General features: G+C 40.7%; 1 long non-coding RNA gene and 1 pseudogene across 1 annotated transcript in view; both read left to right on the forward strand.

Moving 5' to 3' along the window:
- The window catches only part of LOC145481548 (uncharacterized), a 935-nt pseudogene extending 392 nt beyond the window's left edge, over nt 1–543 (forward strand).
- LOC145483088 (uncharacterized) overlaps nt 1–8636 on the forward strand; it is a 13429-nt gene extending 4793 nt beyond the window's left edge. The window contains exons 2-3 of the long non-coding RNA XR_014048873.1: nt 5356–5450; nt 6724–8636. This is a non-coding gene — a long non-coding RNA (uncharacterized LOC145483088). The remainder of the gene's footprint in view (nt 1–5355; nt 5451–6723) is intronic.
- Nucleotides 8637–9926: the final 1290 nt, after the last annotated feature.

The following is a 9926-nucleotide window of genomic DNA, read 5'->3' on the forward strand; positions in this document are numbered from 1 at the left end:
ACGGTAATGTAACAGAGAAATGGAAAAAGTTTCGTCTTGCCTGGAGCAACTATGCACTTGCAACAGAGCTAAACAAAAAATCCGAGCCAGTACAGGTGGCTACACTGCTGACAGCCATCGGAGAGGACACAAGAGATGTTTACTCTACCTTCAACTGGGCAGACAAAGCAAACAAGAATAAAATTGAGTCGGTGTTGCAACATTTCCCTAACTATTGTCAACCTCGCAAAAACATCCTTTTCGAGCGTTATCGCTTTAATAAGCAGGCTCAGGAAGCAGACGAGAGCTACGACCAGTATAAAACGGCACAAAAAAACTCGCCGAAGGCTCCAAGTTCGACACTATCACACCCGCAGAGATATTGCGTGACTGTTTAATATTCGGCATCCGTGATGTTAAAGTACAGGAAAGATTGCTACGAGAATCTCAGCTTACACTGAAGAAAATCGATGAAATTTGCCATGCTTCGGAAAGCACAGCTGCACAAAATGAAAGAAGTCAGCGAGGGAGACAGTGTAAATTCAGTAAGTTTCTGTAACAAATTCGGTCGGCGCCCACGTGGCAACAAAGGAGACAGAGACACTGACAAGTCAACAAAGGCATGTGGTAATTGTGGGCAGATACATGATTTGTATAACTGCTTTGCTTGCGGGAAAACATGCGATAATCAGTCAATTCCAGCAGTGCCCATTCCCCCCCGGGCAACCACGGGGCATTCGCTCATGTTGTCAGTCCCGGGGGTGGGGCATCTGCAATTTTATCGCAGCCCCGGGGCTGGGCATTTGCATACCCCGGGGCGACCCTCGGACATTTGACACATGTGTTTTCGAAAGTGCCATGGATGAGTTCATCGGGAAAGACGAGGTGTTTGTCGAACAATGACTTGTCCGTCAGGGACTAGAGAAACTTGTAGATGTTTTAAAGGTGTGTTTTCTCAATTTTAGATATTTCTTCATTACTTGTAGGCATATAAATATAAGCGACAAGGTGAACTATATTTTGTTTATCACAAAACAATCACTGACGTGAACACGACTATTTTGCATTTCACATTCAAAACTAGCCTAGCATTTTTTATATTCATGAAAGTGAGTTAAAATACTTAAAGTTTGCGAATTCAAATGATGCGATCTTCAAGACAGATCTTGCGAGCTTAAAATGCAATGCATCATCATTTAAATGTCTTGATTCTTCACAGAAAAAGTAGCCTGCGAAAACAGGCACCTATCATCGGTCGCGGCTGGAGACACATCCGCCGCGATCCTAGCTATCCTCTAGCAAACTGTTAAAAACAAATATAAAGAAATAAACATAATCAGAATCAACCAACACGTACTGTTGTCCTTGAAGTCTTACTGTTGCATTAAAATACTGAACAGTTGAACGTTTTATCCACTGATTAATAAAAAAACTGCGTGTTGGAAGGCGACAATCCCAGGGGTGGGGCATTTGCCTTCTTTCTTCGTCCCCACCCCGGGGCATTAAGACAGCTTATGTGTCCCTACCCTGGGGAATTTGCCCATTTATTTAAAAAAAATGCTAATGCTCAGTTAGCCCGGAGGGGGGGAATGGGCACTGCTGGAATTGACTGACGTATAACTGTGGTAGACGTAATCATTTTGCAGCGGTATGTTGCAGTGGAAAACGTCAAGGTCCACACGCAACTCAAAGTGTTAAGGCTGTTGATCAAGATATCGGTCCTGGCAGCAATTCAGATAAAATATATGTGGTTGGCGACATTGCAGCTGTCACGCTCAATGACAAACAACTTGTGACACCATGGCTTTCGTCTGGGAATTACCTGCGTTTTCAGCCCGACACTGGTGCACAGTGTAACATCATTCCAGTATGGCTATACAGGAAAGCTGCTAATGATCCCGATCTAACAGAGGTCAAGCCCCAAAACTCAACGATCTCGGCCTATGGCAGTTCCCAACTTCCGGTCGTTGGACAAGTCACTTTGAGAGTGTGGCGTGACAGTTTAAAGTGCTTATTAGATTGCAAGTTGGTTGACCACAAAGACATTCGCCCCATTCTAGGGCGAAAGGCCTGTATTGGCATGAACATTGTCCAATACAACGATAATGATGCTATCAACAAACCAACAACAGGGAATGCGGCAGTCTACTCAGTGGAGGATAATCCAAGCGGGGACATGTAGAAAGAAAGTCTTCTGAAACACTTCCCAGAAGTTTTTGCAGAAGAGGTCGGGCAACTAGACCGCGAATACCATATCAAAATTGACCTTACGGTGAGGCCTGTCCAGCATCCATCCCACCGAGTACCTGTTGCAGTACATGAACAGCTTAAAGCTGAGCTGGGCTGTATGGTGGAACAAGACATCATTGCCCCTGTAATGACACCAATGCCATGGGTCAGTTCCCTCGTGGTAGTTCCCAAGAAGGACGGGAAAATAAGGCTGTGTTTGGATCCCAAGGACCTGAACTAAGCAATTCAGAGAGAACACTACCCTCTTCCAGCCATAGAGGACGTAGCAACCTGTTTGCAGAGAGCCAAGGTGTTCACAAAACTTACTGGTGGAAGCGCATGCCCTTTGGGATCCGGTCAGCCCCAGAGATATTCCAGCGCAGGATACACAAGCTGATTGAGGGGATGCCGCACATTGAAGTGGTGGCCAACGACTTTGTCGTTGTTGGTTACGGAGAAACACAAGAGCAAGCGACGCAAGAGCATGACAAGAACCTGATGGCATTCCTTCAGCTGTGCCAGGATCATGGACTCAAACTTAACATTGAAAAGCTCACACTTCAACAAACAGAAGTGTCTTTTATTGGACATGTGGCGACCGGTGATGGCCTGCGAGTGGACCCAGGGAAGGTTAAGGCTATCTGCAACATGCCCGCCCCTACAGACAAGGCAGTAGTGCGAAGGCTATTTTGCATGGTGCAATACCTCAGTAAATTTCTCCCCAACCTGTCGGATATAACGAAACCTTAACGAGAGCTGGCACAGCAGGATGTTGAATGGTGCTGGGAAGATGCACAGAGGCCTGCATCCGGCTAGCATGCGACAGTCTCTACTGGCCATGGATGACAACAGAACTGAAGGAATACATCACCAAGTGTGATGTCTGCATGGTGCACCACAGTGAGCAGAACAAGGAACCAATCCAACAACATAACTTTGCAGCAAGACCCTGGTCCAAAGTGGCTGTTGACCTCTGTGATCTGGATGGGCGTACCCTTCTAGTCACATCAGACTATTACAGCAATTACATAGAGGTTGCACACATTACCTCGATCACATCAAGGTCCATCATAAAGGAGGTCAAAGCAGTCTTCGCAGGGTTTGGCATTCCAGAGGTTCTTGTGACTGACAACGGAGCTCAGTTCTCCTCAAACTTGGGGTTTTGACCATGTGACGTCATCACCTAGGTACCCACAGTCCAATGGCAAGGCCGAAAATGCCATCAAAGCCGTAAAGTGACTGTTCAAGAAATGCAAGGATGCTGGCCAGTCAGAGTTTTTGGCCCTATTAGACCGGCGCAATACTCCGACTGAAGGAATCGGAACGAGTCCTGTGCAACGTCTTATGGGGCGCCGATGCAGAACCCTGTTACCGGTTGCAGACAGCCTACATAAGCCCTGCTATGACACGAAAGCTGTTACCCAGGCACTAGTAGGGACGAAGCAGCGGCAAGAGGACTATTACAACAGGGCTGCTAAGCCACTGAAGACCATCACACCTGGTTAGACGGTATGCATGAAACTCCCTGACCAGGACACTTGGAGCCCAGGAACCTGTACTGAAAAGTTGGAAAACAGGAGCTACATGGTAAAGGTGGGTAACACAGTCTACAGGCGGTACCGCAGACACATCCAGAAAACAAATGAACGCCCACTGCTGTGCATCCGGAAGCTGACGAGGTTTTGCCAACACTCCCCAAAGACAACCTGGCTACACCCTCTGACCCTAGCAGTGAGGCACCCCCCACTGACCATGCAAAAAACAATGATCTCAGGAGGTCTAGTTGTATCTGCCAAACACCAGTTTGGCACAAGGACTGTAACGGCACAAAAATAAGTTTGGTTACCTTACCAAATGCGGACATGTGTTCAGATAGCCCAACAGTGAGACTGTACACAAATGACAGCACCATATTTCTTAGTATTTTATCTTTATTTGTTTGTTCTGTAAGGGGAAAGATGTAACAAGATTCCCCATACACAACTGAGCATAAAGACATTAATATGATGCCCCTATAATGTGATGTCTTGGTGATTGCAACACTCTCACTCGTGGCGGCTTCCCGCACGATGGCTCTCGAAGATTAAAGCACAATCATAAGCAATTATTTTCCTGTCCATGACATCTTTACATTTTATTCTCTGTGTTAAGAAAGCCAAATTCAACTTAAGGTGGCTGGCCACAGTTTCCAGCACTTTCCAAGATTTTGATAGGTCATTATAACCTCTCTTTATCAATTGATGCTGCAACCATGGTATCACAAAACTACCCAATCTTTGGTAGGCATGTTGTTATAATGTTTGTGACACAAATTATATGCAGTTCCAGAAGATATCCATACTCCCCCCACAAAAGGGAATGAAATTTCCTGGGTGGTTGGGGGTTCTGTAAGACCAAAAAATTTAAAGAAATGTGTGAAGCTTAATTGGAATCTCCAGAGGGTTTGGGGTGGGTGTCTTAGAAAAAATCCCTTCTGTGGGGGAGGTATGAATATTTTCTGGAACTACACAATACGTTACCATGACAACAATATGACCTGCTAAAAACACCTTTAATTTTAGCTTGAACTGCTAATAACTCCGAAATGAGCTCGGAAATCTCCATTTTGTATTATCAGGTTTGATTAGCTGGATAAGACATCAAAGCAAAGCGTAAAATGGTTCTGTACATGGTGTTCAGAGCCACCTTAAATTTTCAAAACATATCCAGTTCAACCGCTGGTATTGTCAGTACTGGTATCATCAGTGCAAATCAACAAAACCAATTATGCAACGATGCTTTTCATGTCAAAACAAGTCAGTCTGCCAAAAATTAGCTCCATCCTGCAAAAAAAAAAAAAATTGGCCCAAAAAGCTCTATATGCGCTTTTTGCACGAAAGCCTTCAATTATCAGTAATCAGACTCTGTAAAGTACATTGTATTTGTAAATAGTTAGAGACCAGGTCCCAGTTGTTCAAAGGCTGGATAATGCTATCCACCAGATAAATCACTATTTGGAGGATAGGTCTTGACAAAATAAACCATGCTATCTGCTGAATAGTGATTTCTCCTATGGATAGTGTTATCCACCTTTTGAACAACCGGGGCCTGGTCAATGTTAATAATAAAAGTGTTCTTGTTTCTGATAATTTGTTGAATCAACTTCAGATCATCTGGATGGACAGTGGACAAACCTTGATAGACAGTGGAGAAGTGTTGAAGGACAGTGGAAAGATCAAAATGTGCAGACCCTCACCCACCAGGTAAACATGCTTATTTTGTAACCTACTCCTTATCAAATTTAGTGCAAAGTGATGTTAGCTGGGAAGAATCTCCTCATGGCTCATGTTGAGCACTTTGGAACACCCAACTACTGGGTGAAAAATTACTGTAAGCCCATTACAATTTTTAAATGCACCAATAATAACTTTTTTATTATTTTCAATTGTCAACTCTCCTACCATACAAAAAGTAGTTCTTGCTAAGCATGTAACACAATCATGTTAATATGACTTCAAAGCTTCCCAGTAAGGCTTTCCATTCAGCCAAGAAATCTTTGGTACACATTGTCTGAAATTATTTTTAAGAATTCACGATTGAATCCAAAAACAGAAGTTTGAATTTCTTTACTTAACAGATTAATCCAAGATCAAACGGATCATGGTGCATCAAAGAAACCAAAGAATCCACTCTGGGCAAGGATTCACCATTTCCTTTGTGAATTAACAAAATTCAATCAATGTTGGTTTAATGTGCAGTTATGAATTTTATCATTATTTTTCATAAAATTCATAACTTTCATTGTACCTGTCCTGAATTCTCTTGCACCTGGGGAATTTTGCAAGCCTTGCTACAAACAAGCAAATCGATCAAGAAACCAAAACAGACTCATATGCACTCGTACGCAATGTTTTCAGCCCCGGGTGGCCAATTTTGCGTCCAAGACCAGTTGTCCCTTAAAATCTCAATTCAGTCTGCATTAGGACTGCGTTCTCCTTTTCATCGAATGCAAAAACTGCAAATTTAATTTTGCATGTTTGTAGCTCCATTCAATTCAAGTGTCATTGTTCCTCATGACACCAATTTAAAGTTTTAAAAAGCACTAACAAGTTCCTTTAAGTAGTTTTTGATCCTTAGTAACGTTATTTCTAGCTTAGCAACCCCACCAAGGGCTAATCCAATTTTGGGGGTGCAGTTAAACTGCGATTATCCTGACTTGTGAGGACCAAGATAAAGAGCACAATGATACTATAATCAAGAGTCTGATCAATAAAAAATTATATGAAAATTAATGAGACAAAAGTAAAACCAAGTAAATTTTAAAAGAAGTACATGTGTTAATAGCACCAAAACAACTTTGAGCTAATTGGATTCTAATTCCGTAGCATTAAATTCACTTTGTCACTTTTGATGCATGTGAGTACTGTTCTTGATCTGCAAAACCAAAACAAATTGTGTTAAACATCTGTCTTTCTTGATGTCTAGAGCTTAAGATTGGATTCCCAAAAATTTATCATTTTGGTTGTTTCATCACAGAATGCTGGACAGCTGAGGTCATTACAAGACAGCATGGACTTTGGAGAGACTAGCAAAAACCAAGACAAGACAACAAGACGGTTTAAGTAGATGTCTATTTGATCATGTATTTTTCTGGCCCAGCCCGGGAGGCCTTTGAATGTGGGGTACAGCTGGCCCGGGGTTTTCCTCCTAGGGGCAAGTGGACGTACAGGGAGGTTTTTCACCCAGCTGTTGTTCCACAACCCCCATTCAGGTTGCAGGTAGTTGGTTATTTCTTTACCTTCAAGACTCTTGGCAAACTTCTTGCATTGGTTTCAAGCAACAACCTGATGAATTCTAAAACATATACAGTCACTAACTTATTAGAACAAACAACTCTCAACTGATGCTAACAACTACATGGCTTGTACTTCTCTTTCACCCAACAACTGGTGTTTCAATACCTCAACAAAGCAATAAACAATTAACTGTGACTTCAAACAGAACCAACACAAACTTATTGTAACTCACAACAGATCGATTGAATCTGACACCAACAAGTACATGTACATGTACTTTCATTATCACTTTTTGCCATCAGTCCTTGGGGGTAATGGGCCAGACATTCGTCTTCAACATGCCACTCAGTCACATGCAATCACTGCTGTATCACTCCACTACATAAAAACCAGGGCTGTCCTTTCTTTCCCTGCGTTTCTCACACGGACCTCAGACATAACCAATACAAACTTAACTGACAATAGATGGATTGAGACTGACAGCATCTGACAACAAGATCTACCAGCTTACGCCTTACAAACAACTTATTCATGACCTCAACAAACCTAAAAACTACTTGTGACTTCAGCACTTCAGTGTAGAATACTAAATTACAAGACTGTTATCAATACTGCCAGGTACTACCGACTTCTTCCATGATTGCCTCATAGGGGAATCCCTAGGGATTTTTGGTGGTTTAGATTTTTGCCCCAATTCAATCACCCCATCACTTGAAATCCCGAGCACCCCCTGGGATCACCAAAGCTTTGCTGACTACAGAAACTGCACAAGCCAAATACCAATGCAAGGATTAGCATTGAGTCAGATAATATTACTGTTATGTGTAGAGGTGTGTGTGCCACCAGTGTTCAAACAAGTGCCTTTTTTTAAAAAAAAAAACACTCTAGCTGCCCACTGCATGTCATTATATGGGTCAGAGGTCTCTGTTATTGTCTGTAGTTTTCACCACAGTGTTCATAATAAATTAATTTCGATTGAAAATAAATTATTGACAATGTTGTTGTTTGTTTCATGATGAGGTGCTTTAGGATGTAGATTGTAATGTTTTGACTGCTTACTGCTAGTCTTCATAGTGTTCATCTGGCAATGAAGGGTTGCAGAAAGAAGTCAAACACCACAATCTGCATCTTATAGTGACTAAATCATGAGACAGACAATAACTCACTTTACAATGACCAGCCACCATCTCTTTCACGGCAAATTTACTTTTTTTGGATGATGCATATTCATGAGAGAACTACATGCTGCAGCAGAGATCTCTGACTCCAATCAATGAACCAGTAAATCATGAAACCCATTCCACTTGGCTGATTTGAATCCACTGAACAGTAAATATTACTCTTGCCCTTGTTTGTTCCTTTTGAGTTAGGTTTGAAGGTCCCAGTATAAGAGTCCTTTGAGCAGTGTTTTTTTTTTTACTTAGATGTGTGATGTACAGTTGCTCCAAGGCAAAGTCTGAAGTATTAATTGTTTAGAAAAGTTGACCAAAAGTTGTAAAAGAAAAATTCAAACTCATTCATGAACAAACAAACGGTTAAATAGCACATTCTCTTATCTTGTCTCCATACTTTTCTAATAGGTACTGATTGATCATTTTGAGAAACAAACTAAGACAAATCTTCCTTGTGATTCACAATTATTTGGTCAGTTCTCATGATGTGTCTGGTTTACTCTGCAAGGGGAAACTAGTTGTAGATCATTATTGGGCCATAAAGGTGAAACAAAACTTAACAACAACAAATCATGTTCAACTAAATTTTAGAAGTTTATTTCTTCAATTCAAAATTCACATTATTTGCAAACCACAAGTAATGTAACAAAAAATAGTCTGAAATTTAAAATTTGGAAATTTATGTTTAGCAAAGTAGGGAAAACAAACAGGAAGCCTGTTATGGTAACTACTTAGTGACTTTTTTATTGGGCACATACTAAGGTTTCATTCTTAGCCTTAATTGCAAGATTAGAAGGCTTCAGCACATGCACGGGACACCCAGTTTTTCAGTATTCTGCTTTTGCATTTGGGTTTGGTTCATTACAGGTTACAATAAATTACTTTTAAGTGGGAAAATTCTTAGAATTTAGCTTGCACATTCTTCACTGCTCAAAGGAAAGCTTGCTAAAAGATAATTATTATTTTTTAAATCACTGACTTATTTCCTTTTTCAAACGCTTTTTTGTTTTTAAGTGCCTGGCAGCTTGATGGTGGTTGTTTAATTCATAAACAAGGGAAGCATTCAAGATAGTCAGTCAAATATTTTTCATTTAAAATTCACAGTCTATCAATTTGGACAAAAACTGTTCATCTTGAAAAATTGGCCTGGGAAACACAGGTCATTTTGCATCCCATGTTCAGTTGTCATAACCACTGTAAGTGGGCTGCTACAAAATTTACCAGCTTTCTAGTTTTTGCAATGTTATCAATCTTCCTATTTTAAATTTAAAACACCATTAATAGCTATAACTGCTATTGCTTCCCTTGTTTATATTAGTTTAATATATTATTTTATGTGTATATTACTTTGTACATAAGTACATGTAGATCTGCAAGCTCATTTGCCTAAACTAAAAATACACAAGAGTAAAAATAGTTCTTATTTTCAAGCACTGCGAAAGCTGCAATGACTAGCTAGGTGTGATGAAAGCCTCATTGTTCCTACTCCATCACATTTACCTTCTTGACTCAATTTATTACTTTCAGCACTTACCAAAATATTCATTAATGCAAATGTTCTAGGCCTTAAGCCACAAAATATGACACTACTTGGTTGCAGAAAAAGTTTGAGTGGTAATGTCATTGAAGAATTAGCCCAAATTAATTGTGGTTTATCCCTTAGGAATTATTCTTTTTTTGGAATAGGGCTATTTTTGTTTTCATTTTCAATTCCTCAATTTTTGATGCAGTTATTACTGGCTTATGGTAATATTTGTAAAATTTAGGCAAA

The sequence above is a fragment of the Orbicella franksi genome, chromosome 3 (genome assembly GCF_964199315.1).
Source record: "Orbicella franksi chromosome 3, jaOrbFran1.1, whole genome shotgun sequence".
NCBI classification, from domain to species: Eukaryota; Metazoa; Cnidaria; class Anthozoa; order Scleractinia; family Merulinidae; genus Orbicella; species Orbicella franksi.